Source organism: Vicia villosa, linkage group LG2 (assembly GCF_029867415.1).
Source record: "Vicia villosa cultivar HV-30 ecotype Madison, WI linkage group LG2, Vvil1.0, whole genome shotgun sequence".
Lineage (NCBI taxonomy): Eukaryota > Viridiplantae > Streptophyta > Magnoliopsida > Fabales > Fabaceae > Vicia > Vicia villosa.
In genome coordinates this window covers 158,213,009-158,227,998 of record NC_081181.1, presented here as the reverse complement: position 1 = coordinate 158,227,998, position 14,990 = coordinate 158,213,009, and the positions used below count along the sequence as shown (strand labels likewise).

The window sequence follows — 14,990 nt, the reverse complement described above, 5'->3', positions numbered from 1 at the left end:
TGCATCGCAGGGGTGTTTCGGAAGTTCATTTCCGAAAACACCTCCCTCCCAGTTTTCGGAAATGAACTTCCGAATTGTATCAGAAGTTCAAATTTTTTTGTTTTTTATTTTGTCTCGCATATTAATCGATTTCAACTGTTTACAGGAACATGTCAGACAACCAACAAGCACGCAGGATTGCGTCTTCTAAAGAGGGCGCTAAGGGAAGAAAGGGTTCTTCAAAGAAGGAGGTTAAAGAGGTGAAGGAGGTGAAGGAGGTGAAGGAGGTGAAGGAGAAGAAGAAGCTTTTGACTGGTTCTGCTTCTCGTCCCCTGGGAGTCCATGGCTCGGACGCGCAGGCTCAGCCTTCAGGCGTGATCAACGCTGATGGTTCTGATACTGAGTGGGATGAAGATTGGTATAATTATCTTCATTCGGAGGAGTTCGCTCGTCGAGAAGAATAACATGTTTTTATTTTGTTTGATGTGTATTTTGTAACGCTCTTCGGGCAGAATAACATGTTTTTGTTTTGTTTGACGTGTTTTGTTTTGTTTTGTTCGGATTTCGGATTGTATCGCACAATGTTTTTGTATTGGATTTATCATGTTAATAAAAATACGTACTACTGTAAGTAACAAATGACGGAGGAGGTGTAACCGGGGCCGGAACATATGACGGAGGAGGTGGGTGTCCGGAGGAAGAAGAACCGGAGGTACGTCCACCGCGAGACAAAGGAGCCAATCATTGTAAGCTATAGTTTATCATTATCATCTGGGGACGTCATTTCTAAAAAATCAAGATTAAAAATAATAAGATTTTTTTCCCAATTTTTTGTAATGACGTCCCCTGATGATAATGATAAATTATAGCTTACATTGATTGGCTCCTTTGTCTCGCGGTGGACGTACCTCCGGTTCTTCTTCCTCCGGACATCCACCTCCTCCGTCATATGTTCCGGCCCCGGTTACACCTCCTCCGTCATTTGTTACTTACAGTAGTACACCTTTTGAAATTTGGAAGCCTTTTTTTTCTCCCCACCACTCTCTCATCCCCACCTACCCGTGTTCAACAATATGTAACTTTAATTTTATGTAATATTATCGTTGTAATCTTCACCCGATTAAATAAAGCGAATTGTTGTTGTTTTTCATTTTATTCTGTCCAGACATATTTTCGGAGGTTCATTTCCGAATTCTCCAAGGGGGGTGCGTTCGGAGATGAACTTCCGAAACACCACATTTTCTGAAAATGTAACTTTATTTCGGAGATGCATCTCTGAAACAAATATTTTATATTAAAAAATACACGTTTTCGGAAGTTCATTTCCGAAAACACCTTTTTTTCAAAAAAAAGTACCGTTTCGGAAAAGAACTTCCGAAACAAGGGGTAATGTTGTAAATTCACCAGAGGTGGGTAAGAAGGTTAGGAGGTGGGTGAAGAAAAAACCAAACTTAAATGAAGAAAATTCTTCCGACTGATACGAAGCTACATCTACATGGCCCTAACAGCTAAGCAACTCTACATATAAATCCTTCTTGAATTATTCTGCATTACTGTTATGGATTGTTGTTACGAGTTATGACTTGAGCATGTTTCGTGAACAGAAAATGTCTCTTTCTGTACTAGTGATAGTAATAATTTAGACAACCAAAGATGTTGAGCTGTTGAAGTAAAAATATGTGGCTAATGCTCATATTGGTCCCTAGCTACATCAAATGGGATCCATTATTTCTTTAATGATACCAAAATAAGTCACCATTCTGACAAGCCGAGAGTTGATTGTCCTATGAATAGTGGTAATATTATTGAAGTTCTTAAGAGATAGAACCAGGAAGGATTTGGTGGATGATGATGATGATGATGATGATGATGATGATGATGATGATGATGATAATAATAATAATAATAATAATAATAATAATAATAATAATAATAATAATAATAATAATAATAATAATAATAATAATAATAATAATAATAATAATAATAATAATAATAATAATAATAATAATAATAATAATAATAATAAGAGAAAAAGGGATATGCACTGACAGTGTAAAAATATTTTACACCGTCAACCAATCACAACCATGTATCTAATTAAAGCACAATTTTAATTTAAAAAAATTAATATGACATGGCAAATGTAAGTCTTTTAATTGGATGTATGTGTAAAGTTTGTTTACACTGTCAGTGCACTACCTTTAAATAATAATAATAATAATAATAATAATAATAATAATAATAATAATAATAATAATAATAATAATAATAATAATAATAATAATAATAATAATAATAATAATAATAATAATAATAATAATAATAATAATAATAATAATAATAATAATAATAATAATAATAATAATAATAATAATAATAATAATAATAATAATAATAATAATAAATCTAATGTTATAATAAAAAGAAAAATGAAGAGTCACTAAGACGTGGATTTGTTTATTTTACATTACCAATGAAATTATTATATATTAGAATTTTGACTTTTTATTCAAATACTACATTACTATATTGAATAATTTTGAAAGAGGAATCTATGACATTCTAGGCCTCGACATCTCCTCAATTATGCTAAAAGTCTTAGCACCGTAAAGTAATAAGATACTTGTGCATTCATGTGGATAAATATATTTGATATAATATAAAATATATTTTTAAATATAGATAAAATTGAAATGAGTTGCTTAATTATAAGAAAAACAACAATTATATAAACTTAATTGTATTAAATATGTATTGTGTTGACAATTATTCGTGAGACAGATAATTAGTTATTTACACGGTTATGGAGCATTATTCAATTTGATACGGTATAAAATATGTAAAGATACACATATAAATTTGAAATAAGTTACTTATATGTAAACTCAATTAATATTGATTAAAATTAAAATGGGTATTATGTTGATAGTGGACATGTGAGATGAAAAGTTAGTTGTATGCATGACTATTGACTATTATCCAATTTGATACGGCATAAAATGTATTTAGTTATACATGTAAATTTGAAATGATCTACTTAATCATAAAAATGAACAATGATTATATAAACTCAATTGTATTAAATAACCGTAAAAAAAAATAAATAAAAAAAGACACATGAGATGGAGAAAAAATAAGAAAATTTTGATATTTGGAAATAAAGATTTCATCTTTCCAAAAATGGTTTTAAATTTTTTAAATGAGCAATACTGCCATGTCCGATCTCAAATAATGATCCTTAATCGCTTACCTAATCTAGAAAAGAATTTTTCACTTGTTCTTGTCTGAGAAAAACAACTCACCTTACCCAACCTCACTACTTAACAAAAACCACTAGTCTCTCAGGTCCAATCTCATCATGAGGGTGGACGTGGTTACCAACAATATTCTTTTAGAGGAATGAGTCGTCATTAAAATAGCATAAGGCATGGACATTTTCAAGGTTCTCAACGTGACAACACACATTATGGCAGAACCAATCATACTATTAAATATTGCTTCGCCAAACATGGTTACCCTCATGGATTTTAGCAACGTCCCAAGCATCCCTCTGCTAACTCTATATTAGTAGAAACATCCTCCAGTCAACTCCTTTCTACCTACAATAACTCTAACAATGGAAACATTCAAGATCAATATCATCAGCTTATTAATCTCCTCCAATAGCTTTCACAACCAACACTCCTCAAGCTTCCACTCTGCTTGACTCTGAGATCAATTTTGTAATCTCCTCTAATGGTAATGTTAATGCCATTTCTTCTCCTTGAGGTAAGTCTTATATACCTTGGATCATATATACAGGTGCTACTCACCACATAACTTACTCCTTATCTGATGTTTCCTCTTAGAGCATTATTCCACCTTTTACTATGAATATGCCTAATAACACTTCCACAAATTCCACCATCTCTGGAATTGTGATCCTTTCTAGCCATATTACCTTAGATAACTTTTATTACGTGCATACCTAGTTTCAATGTGAAGTTAATTTCGGCCACTCAATTAATTGTTGCTTCTTTCCGCGTTTTTGTTTTCACTATAATAATTGTCTAATATTGTAGAAATTATCCCAGATAGTGGTTGGTTTAGCTGAGAAATTTGGTGAACTTTATGATTTACATGCTCAACCGAAATCTTATTTTTATCTTTATGCTTCCACTTGTAACACTACTTCTAGTTTAGACAATAATGTTGTGTTTCTGACTCTATTCACATATGTATCTCTATTCAATTTATTTTCATCCCTTTTATTAAAATTGGTCCTTGTGATACTTGTCATTTTTCAAAACATAAAAATTTTCCATACCCTATGAGTACTACTTTATCTTCTAATTTTTTCTACCTTGAACATGCTGATATATGGAGTCCCTACTCCACCCCTTCATTTGATGGTCACAAATAGTTTCTTACACTTGTAGATGATTATAGTAGGTTTACTTGGATAATTTTAAAGAAAATAAGAAGCAAAACCAGAAAACATCTTTCTACATTCATATTCTTCGTTGAAAACTAATTTTCTATGTCTTTAAAATGTCTTAGAAGTGATAATGATCCTAAATTTTTAATGTCTGATTTGTTTAATTCTAAAGGCATTTTACATCAATGTTTTTTCGTTGAATGTCCTTAACAAAATGGTTTGGTTGAAATGAAACATCAATACATTCCTATTATTGCAAGAGCTTTTCCCCTTCACGCCCGCCTTCCTAATTTTTTTTGGAAATTTTCATTTCAACATGTTGTGCATTTTATAAATCGTATTAAGTCTCCTCTATTAAATAATAAGTCCCCTTTTCAACATCTTACAATAAACCCCCCTCATTATTGCATCTCAAATGTTTTGGTTGTCTCGGTTTTGCATCTACTATCCATGCTCATAGAACAAATTAAGTTTGACTCTCTTGCTAGAAAAATTGTTTTTTTTAGGATCTAAACATGGCACAAGAGGTTACTTATTATAGACTTAAAAACCCATGACTTCCTTATTTCTAGAAATGCATTCTCATATGAGACTATCTTCCATTTTAACACGCCATCCACTACAAAACCACTTCCCCACACCTTCCCTCTCAATATTATGAATTGGATTTAGAACCTTTACGCCTTCCCAACGTATTGCACCATATATATATATATATATATATATATATATATATATATATATATATATATATATATATATATATATATATATATACCACAACATGTCCGTCCCACCTCTCATTCTTCTTCTGGCCTTATTACTCATATACCTCATAATACGACCCCCCCCCCCCCCCCACTTTCACTTATTCCCTTAAGACAATAATCACAGACCATCTGTCCTCTTAGTTATCTGAATGATTATCATTGTGATCTCCTACATCATCTTTTTACTAATAATGTAACCTTTCACAAAACTCTCTTTCCCTGATCTTTTGTTTTACAATATGATAATTGTTCTACTGTTTACAAAAAAGTTTGCCTTTCAATTTATTCTCAAGCTAAACCTCACACTTATTTCAAGTATGTAAACTTAATTTCTAGAACAATTCTATAAAAACACATGCTTTAATTTCCACTAACACATGGTCCAAAGTTGATTTACCTAAGAATAAAAAGCCCATAAATTGTAAGTGGATATATAAAATTAAATATCATGCAGATGGTTCTATTGAATGTTATAAAGCTCGTTTAATTGCAAAAGGATACACTCCTTTAGGGTATTGACTATTTTGACACATTTTATCCTACTGTTAAGCTAACCATGATAAGATCTGTCCTAGATTCAGCTTCTATAAAAGATTGGTTTTTAAAATAATTAGATGTAAATAATGCTTTCTTACACTGTGATTTAAATGAAGAGGTTACATGACTTTTCTCAAAAGTTTAATTCTTACTCATTATATCTCTTCTACTACCAAAGCATGCAAGCTTCAAAAGTCCATTTATGGACTTAAATAAGCAAGCAGACAATAGTACTCTAAACTTTCTTATTCCTTACTTTCCATTGGTTATAAACACTCCCTTGCAGATTATTATTTATTTGCTAAACATAATAGGTCTTCCTCTATTGCCTTACTTATATATGTTGACGATATTGTTTTATTTGGCAATGACATTGATGAAATCAAATTTGTAAATATATTTCTTCATGATTGTGTTAAAATTAAGGACTTGGACAATCATAGATTCTTTATAAGAATAAAGGTAGTCATATCTTCCAAAGTTGTCATGATGAATCAAAGAAAATATACTTTAGAACTCTTGGAAGATTCTGGCCACCTTGCTACCAAGCCATCTAAAACACCTTATGGTTTTACTAATATACACTTTTTATTCTACTAATTCTCAACCATTTTTGGATGAATCTCAATATAGACGGTTTATTAGGAGACTTCTTTATTTAATAACTAATAGACCTGACATAACTTTTTCCATCCAACAACTAAGTAAATATATTTACAATCCGAAAATGGTTCATTATAAAGCTACAATTCGTGTTCTACAATATTCAAAATTTTCTTCCAGAACAAGCTTATTTTATTCGGCTAATGCTAATTTGTTGTTTTTCGGTTTTGCACACTCAAATTAGGCTACTTGACCCATTTCCAAAAAATCGGTGACAGGATATGCAATATTTATTGGAACTTCCTTAATCTCATGGAAGTCAAAGAAACAAAGTACAACACCTCAGTGCCGCTCAGAAGCAGACTACCGAGCTTTAGCTACTTTGTCTTGTGAAATCCATTGGTTTCATTACCTGTTTAAGGACCTTGACAACCCCTTTTTTCATCCTACTTCAGTATATTGCGACAACAACTCTGCAATTTATCTAGCTCACAACCCCTCATTTTGTGAGAGGTTGAAATACATTTAAATATATTGTCATGTCATTCGTGAAAAGATTGAAATTGGACTCAACAAACTTTTTCTAATCAGCACACAAACTCAGATAGCAGATTTTCTAACAAAATAGTTATACAAAAATGCCTTTGACTTTCCCATATCCAAGCTTGGTATACTTAACATTCATAGCCCAGCCTGTAGGGGTGTCTTATTGTCATACCCAATTTTTTACCCCTAAGATCCCATATCATTTTGCATTATGCACCATATTAAGATCACAAACTTGGTTATCTCCTCTTTCTCTCTCTTTGAGTTTGCGTTTTTGGAGATCATACCACCCTCTTTGTGTTTTATTTCTATTTTGTGTATATTTCACTAACCTTAACCAAAATATCAAAAAAAATGCCTTGTTTCTTTTGTTTATTTTTGCAATGATAGGGTTTGATTAAAAAACATTAAGCAAAAGTTTCTAAATTAGGGTTTTTGGATCCTCAAAGACAAAGCATGGTCAATATTGATTTTCAAAGGCTTGTCCATCAAGGATTGACCTATAATATTAGGTTATATCATCCTCAAGCATTATTCAACAACAATTGATCAAAATTGGCCAAAGGTTGGTTACTTATTTCTCAAAAGTCCAAGGTTCATGTGTTAATTTCCATGCCTTCATCATCAAGTAAACTCAAGCTTTGCCAACATTCAATTAAATTTTAATCAAGAATCCATCATGAGGTTCATATGTGCATAAATGTACCTTAAATTGCAAGAAAAGTTCAAAGGATTCAAATTTGATCAAGGTAGTTTGACCAAAAATTTAACTTTTCAAGTTCAAAATATCACAACTCAATCATTTTTCAACATTTTTGAGTGCTTCTTTGGGAAAAGGACTATTCTTGTAATCCTCTATAACTTCCCCTTACAAGTCAAGATCCAAATGTGCTTGGAAGATCACTAAAAGTTTGAAGACATAATAGGTCATGTTGAGGACTTAGTGAAATTTGACCTATTTTCAAGTGAATTTTGACTAACTTCCAAAGATCAAAATTCTCTCCATTCTCAACCTTTTTGTTTTTTTTTTGTTTTTTGCACAATATCATATTTGATTTCCTCTACAAGTTTTCCTCAAGGATCAAAAGCCAATTATGCTTGGAAGGTCATGAAAAGTTGGATGACACACTATGCCAAAATTGATATTTTGTATCGCCTAATTTAATAGCACTTTTAAATAAAGTGCTATTAAAAAGGAAAAAACACATCTATAATAGCACTTTATTGTTGGGCGTTATTGAAGAATACAAACAATGTGGTTTTGATAGCGCTATTATAAAAAAACACTATTATAAACCTTCAGTAAGATAGCGCTTTCTACAAAACGCTATTAATATTATACACTAAGATAGCACTTTTCTCAAAACGGTATTATTAGTATTCACTAAGATAGCACTTTCATCAAAACGGTATTAATATTATTCACTAAGACACCTTTTGTTAGCGTTCATAAAAAAACGCTATTGTCTTCATAATATATAATGAATAAAATTAATGAAAAACAAAATACGTTCCAATTAATGTACCTAATTGCTAATTTTTATAATTAAATAATTAATAATTAATAAAATAAAAAAACAAAACACATTTTTTTGGCGGAAGGTTTTCATTTTGTGGCACAAATTTTTGGCAAGAGTAACCCTAAGCCGCTTTCCCTTCTCCACTTCCGCAATTCACTTCCACCGATTCACCACCCTTAACTCATCTTTGATGTCAACTTCCGGTAACACCAACGATTAACAATTGTCAACCATCGATTCCAAGCTTTCGTAGAACCACCGATTCTCAGCTTACGTCGAACTCAGTCCTTCGCCCACTCACAGCATCGAACCCAACAACGAACTCTTCTCCATACGTCTTCGCCGGCATCTTCGAAGGTAGGTATGCATATTCTTATTTATTTTGAGCTTTTTTTTAATTACTTATTTGTTTCGTTTGATTCGTAAGATTAGAAACATATGGAGTTCTTCGATGCGTGAGATTGAGGTGATTTTGTTAAAATTTGATATTTGTGTTTAAGGTAGTATCTTAAAATCTGATTTGCTCGATATAAACTTAGAATTATCCACAAATATCGATTGGTTGGTTTGAGCCTATGAATCACAAGTTTTGATTCCGAGATCGATGTATCCGACTGTTCCTGCCGCTTTCGTTTGTATGTAATCTTGATTAGAATCCGGACTCATTAATGATAATCCGAAATCAGACGCTCTCGCTGTCAAGTTCGTGTCCATGAGAATGTTTGATGACTTTATGTCTCTGTAGGACAAGGTGTTGCTGATTGATTTGGTTGTGTTATGCATCCTCCATTGAATTTAACAAACACCTTATGTGCGCCGAAGTGAGTGTTTTTGATAATTTTCTTTAATGTTTAGTTATTTTTTATTAGAATTATTTATGCTCTCACTGTTATTCTTCATGTGCTTGTTCAACTATCCACTCTTATTCTTAACTTGTAGTTTTGTTGGAGTTTTTGTAATGTCACAACCTATATTGTGTATGAAAGCCATGGCATGATCAATTCTGAAACTATCAAACATTGCAAATTTAGCTATTGAAGAAGATCTCTTTGCAAAGTTGTGTATGTCATGCATTTATTTTGTGTTGATTCCAATCTAGAGAAGTTTAAGATTAATTAGCTAGAGTGCTCTTATCCCTTATCAAACTTTTTACATTCAGCTTTCTTCATAGTGGCTTAACAGAAGGAAGATCTATGCCTTTTGTGTTTAGGAATACATTGATCCTCATATATGTGGAGATTATGAGGTTAGTTAATTTTATACACGATTTGTCTTTTTCTTGGGCACAAGATGCAGCTTCTATGGTAAGCAATGATACAAAATCTGTGTAGAACCAACTTGCACAGCCAGGGTAAGCATGTACCCCTGTTGACATCTACTGGAGCTCTTTCCAGGTCAACTTCTTAAAGAGGACTTCAAATTATGTTTACATAGTTTAATACAAATACTCGAAGAAGAGTAGATGAACTTTTAATACCCTGAAACTTGCAATTGTTATGAACTTAATACCCTGAAACATGGGGTTATTATTGTGTGATTCTCTTTAAAGTATAACTTTGTTAAATAAGTCTATTAAGTTTTGGTTATTGACAACATATATATTGTCGTATAAATTCATTTCAAATGGATTCTTGATTATTACGATTCCTCTTCAGAAACTCTGAGGAGCAATGGCAATCTCTCCACAGTTAAGCATGTATGTTTTGATGTCAATTATTGGTTATATAAGGCTGCTACTCCTTTGGTTCTACTCCACTGGCTGGTTGAGCTTGCTACTATCGAATCGTTGACAATTACTTCAACTACGCTTTAGGTACTTTAGAGAATTTTTGGTTTAAGAAACAAAATTGTTTTATTTTCAATTATGAAAAATATTATTGAAGTGATATTAATTCCTCCTGATTTCTAATCAGGCTCTTTCCCCTGTTCCCCTCTTCACCCGTTCCCGCTGGATTAGTGGAGTTTTTGCTTCAAAACCCACCCTCAACAGAGGTTAACATTGTTGATTAATTAAGGTCGGGTGTGCATTCAACATTTTACAGATAACTTTCTTTATTTTCTGTTTCCCCTCTAACCTTTGTGTATAGTTATTGATTGTTTGAAAAAAATCTTGCTGTCATTAAAGATAAAAAGTATTAACTACTGAATTTGCAAATTCTATGAGCAAAGTACTAATTCAAATTGGTCAAGGGTTGGTTTGGCGGTAGCTGAGTTAGAGTTGTTGTAAAATTAGTAAGCACTAATAATACTAGTAGCAAAAATAAGGTAGTCTCCTTTATCTTCTTTATTGGTATTTAAAATCTCTAGACTAGGTTGTTTTTCTGTTCTTGGAAGACACAAATAATATATATGTTAGTTGTTATTCTATGAATTGAATGAATATAATATTCTAATTGATGGATGTAATTTAAGTTTATGATACTTTGATGGAGAACTATTTTGGTTTGTCGAGACAATGGAGAATTTGTTTGCTCTCTCATTCTTATGGAAGATATATATATATATATATATATATATATATATATATATATATATATATATATATATATATATATATATATATATATATATATATATATATATATATATATATATATATATATATATATATATATATATATATATATATATATATATATATATATATATATATATATATATATATATATATATATATATATATATATATATATATATATATATATATATATATATATATATATATATATATATATATATATATATATATATATATATATATATATATATATATATATATATATATATATATATATATATATATATATATCAGCTGCCTACTTATTGTTATTGAGATTATTATTATTGTACCTTCTATATTAAGTATAATTTGTCACTAAGGTGCAGCTGTGAAATAGTAAAGTTTATGAGATACGTTAAATAATCTTCATATCTTGGCTATAGTATATTTCAAAATTTATAAGAGAAATACAATATTACATAAAATCAACAAGGTATAGATTTGTATCCTATTAATTAACTATATACTGATATATAGAAGTGTATCAGTTTAATTTATCTATGTAAACTTTTTTTTTAACGAATTCTCATGTCATAAAATGCAAATACCATATATATATATATATATATATATATATATATATATATATATATATATATATATATATATATATATATATATATATATATATATATATATATATATATATATATATATATATATATATATATATATATATATATATATATATATATATATATCAGAAGAATGATTTGTGAAAAAAAAAACGTATTACAATAGCGTTTTGTAGAGAGTGCTATTAATGAAACATACTATAATAGCACTTTATAAAAAAGCGCTATCAAACATGTGTCTTATAAAGCACTTTTCTGGAAAAGCGCTATCAAACATGTGTCTTATAATAGCACTTTTCTGGAAAAGCGCTATCATACATGTGTCTTATAATAGCACGCTGACTGAAAGTGCTATCAAAATCAAAGCAAAATAAGTATTATAAAACCCAAAATGTCTACTTCTGTAGCGCTTTTAAAAAAAACGCTATTAAATACCGGTATTATAATAGCGCTTTTGGCAAAAATGCTATTAATTACCTGTACTATAATAGCGCTTTTAAAGTGCTATCAAACTAAAATATTTACAATAGCACCGTGGTTAATAGTGCTTTTAAGCGGTATCAAAAACAAAAAAAACGCTATTAAATAGTTTTTTTGTAGTAGTGACATTATAGGTTATTTTGGACTTTAGAATTATTTTGACTTGTAATTTCAGGTCATAGTACCAACTTCACATTGCCGTAACTTTTTACTCAAGAATCCAAATCAATACTTTCTTGCCACATTGTATTCTTCGTGATGATGTGATTATTTTGCAAAAAGGTTGAGCATTAAAGGCCAATTGTACAAAATTTCATGATGGTTGAAAGTTTCTTCCATGTGACTAAAAATTGCGCATGGTCAGTTTTCCAAATCATCATTTTTCTCCATTTCAAGCCAAGATATGCACATGTTTAGGACCTGAGCATGTTTAGTGATTGCCAAAGATAAAAAAAGACCTATATATTGTGAAGAATGAGCTGCGTTTTTGTGACTTCATGGTGAAGAAAAATCACACAATCCATGTTACTTGATTTCACATGTTTCAGCCCCTTTTTCACATGTATTCCATTCCATGAGCTTAGCTATATACAAAGGGTTCTATTCCCTTCATTCTCAAGCTTTGATAGCCTCTTAAACCCCTTCCAGAACTTCAATTTTTTCTCAAACTTTTCTGAGAACGTGTTCATTTCCAAACCTTTTCAAAGTTCTTTCTCAATTTATTTAGCATCCCTAACATCTCCTGAAGCTTTTGAAACAATTCCCAAGCCTTGAGACCTTATGAAACTCTCCAACTAAGTGCTCAGATCATCATCTCTGACCACCACTTGGACAAGGTAGTTAGAGGCTTCATTTTTGCTCAAACGAGATACCACAATGTTGCCTGATGTTCACTGAAGCTTTCCTCTACATTACATTTCATTTATCTATTGATTTCATCATTTAATTTTAGTTTTTCGTTTTCTAAAAATGCATCGTTTTAAATTGGTTTTTATTATATAAAATTCATTTTAACTCCAAAAATTCTGAAAAATTTCACAAAAATATTTTATCTCATTTTACACGTTGTGTAATTTTTTTTAGTTTTTTATTTTCATTTTTGCTATTTTCTTTTAACTTTGTCTTATTTTCTATGTTTTGATTGATTTAAAAATAGTTTTATGATTTTAATAATATCCAACAAATTTCTAAATATATTATGAACCTTTTTCTAATTTACCTATTATTTTATTTGATGTTTTGTTTATATTTTTCTATTTTCTCTTTTATTTTCAATTTAAAAATCATTTAAAAAATATTTTTCATATATTTTATTTTATTTTAGTACATTTTATTTATGTTGATTGCTGGTTGCTTTGGATTATGGCCTCTTTGATCATAGGTATTATCTATATCAGTGGACTTTAGGTGTTGATTTGGTTTATAACCTTAATCCACCATGAAAGGTGATTGATCTTAATGATGATTTGATCAATGCTTTGATCCAATTTGGTTTTATCTCTCCATCTTCATCTCTTTCTTCTTATTTTTTCTTTTTGATCAGTTGGATGATTAGAAGTCCATCTTGTTCATGAAGTTTGGATTGATGATTGATGAATTTTCATCATTTCAAATCTACCTTCCATTGATCATTGAATCATTTGAGGTACTTTGGATTGATGATAAGTTTGTCCTAAGTTATCATGAAAAATGATTGAAGTAATGAACCAATCTCCTTACCTTTGTGCTTGACCCCTCTTTGGTTTTTACTTGTGCTACTTATTTTAGGAGAATAATCTCTATCATTTCTCTAACAAGTATGGTACATAAATTGTTATTGATCGGCCTCATAGATGCTACTTCTATATAAGTACATCTATAATTCCTTAGCATAGTGCTAAATTAACACGAAACGGTTGATTAAGCATCATTACTAACACTAACATTAATATTGTGCTAACTTTACTTTAATGCAATTTAATTTATTGCCATTTAAGTCTTTGCAATTTACTTTTAGCATTTTAGCTGAGACCTTAGGATTCATCTGATACCTTGGGTTTAATATGTTTGTTTTGTGTTTTTATCTGATGCAAGGATTGTTAATTGTGACTTTGAGTTTTCATCTGATGCATGAGAATTTCATTTATGTTCTTAGGATCATCTGATACTTTGATTTTCATCTGAAATCTTGTGCTTTCATCTGATGGTTGAAATTTCATTTGTGCTATGAGATTCATATGATGCCTTGGTTTTCATCTGGTGTTTATGCTATTCATATGCTTACTTTACTTGGGCTTAATCCAAAGGAAAGGAGGATGCTCATTTTGACTTATTGTCATTGCTTCTTGTTTGATTAGATCTTCCTTTTCGTTAGCTTTTACTTTATGTTTTAGGATAGTCCCTTCATCTATTGTCCATCTTCTTCAATTTTCAAAATTTTCTTCCTTTTTCAAAAACTTTCTTGTTTTCAAACTTAAAACTTTTTATAATAAACCTTGATTTTGTCAAGTGACCGTATAAACCTTTTTTCTTAATAAATGCTTCAAATCAAAACCCCTTCAAAAATCATCAAAACACACAAAAACCTCATTCAAATCTTTTGCCACTTTCATAATGCTAAAAATTCCTCTTATAAAAAAATGGCCGAATGAAATTTTTGGTAGTTCGTTCAAAATTTCAAAAAACATGCATTTCAAAAATTTTGGTAAAAATACAATAGCTTTTAGTAGAAATTTTGGATAAAAACGCACATATTTCAAAATTGTTGGTAAAAATTTTATTAGTTTGTACTGGAAATTTCAAAATTTCCGGTATAGCTTTGAAATTTCCGATAAAAACTCATACTTTTTAAATTTTGATAATTTTGAGCAAGGATATAGTGATAAAATAATGCAAAATAGAAGTGTCAAATATAATTCAGGGGTGGCAAGATAACTCCTTCTTCATATGGCATGAGTTAGTACACTTTTTCAAATAAAAATATTTAGAAATTTAGATAGATAAGTTTTACTGTACCTAATG

General features: G+C 30.2%; 1 long non-coding RNA gene across 1 annotated transcript; it reads left to right on the top strand.

Moving 5' to 3' along the window:
- The first annotated feature begins 8,463 nt into the window (after positions 1-8,463).
- Positions 8,464-10,860, top strand: LOC131652694 (uncharacterized). The gene is made up of 3 exons (XR_009298764.1): positions 8,464-9,196; positions 9,315-10,188; positions 10,289-10,860. It is a non-coding gene; the product is annotated as an uncharacterized LOC131652694 (long non-coding RNA).
- Positions 10,861-14,990: the final 4,130 nt, after the last annotated feature.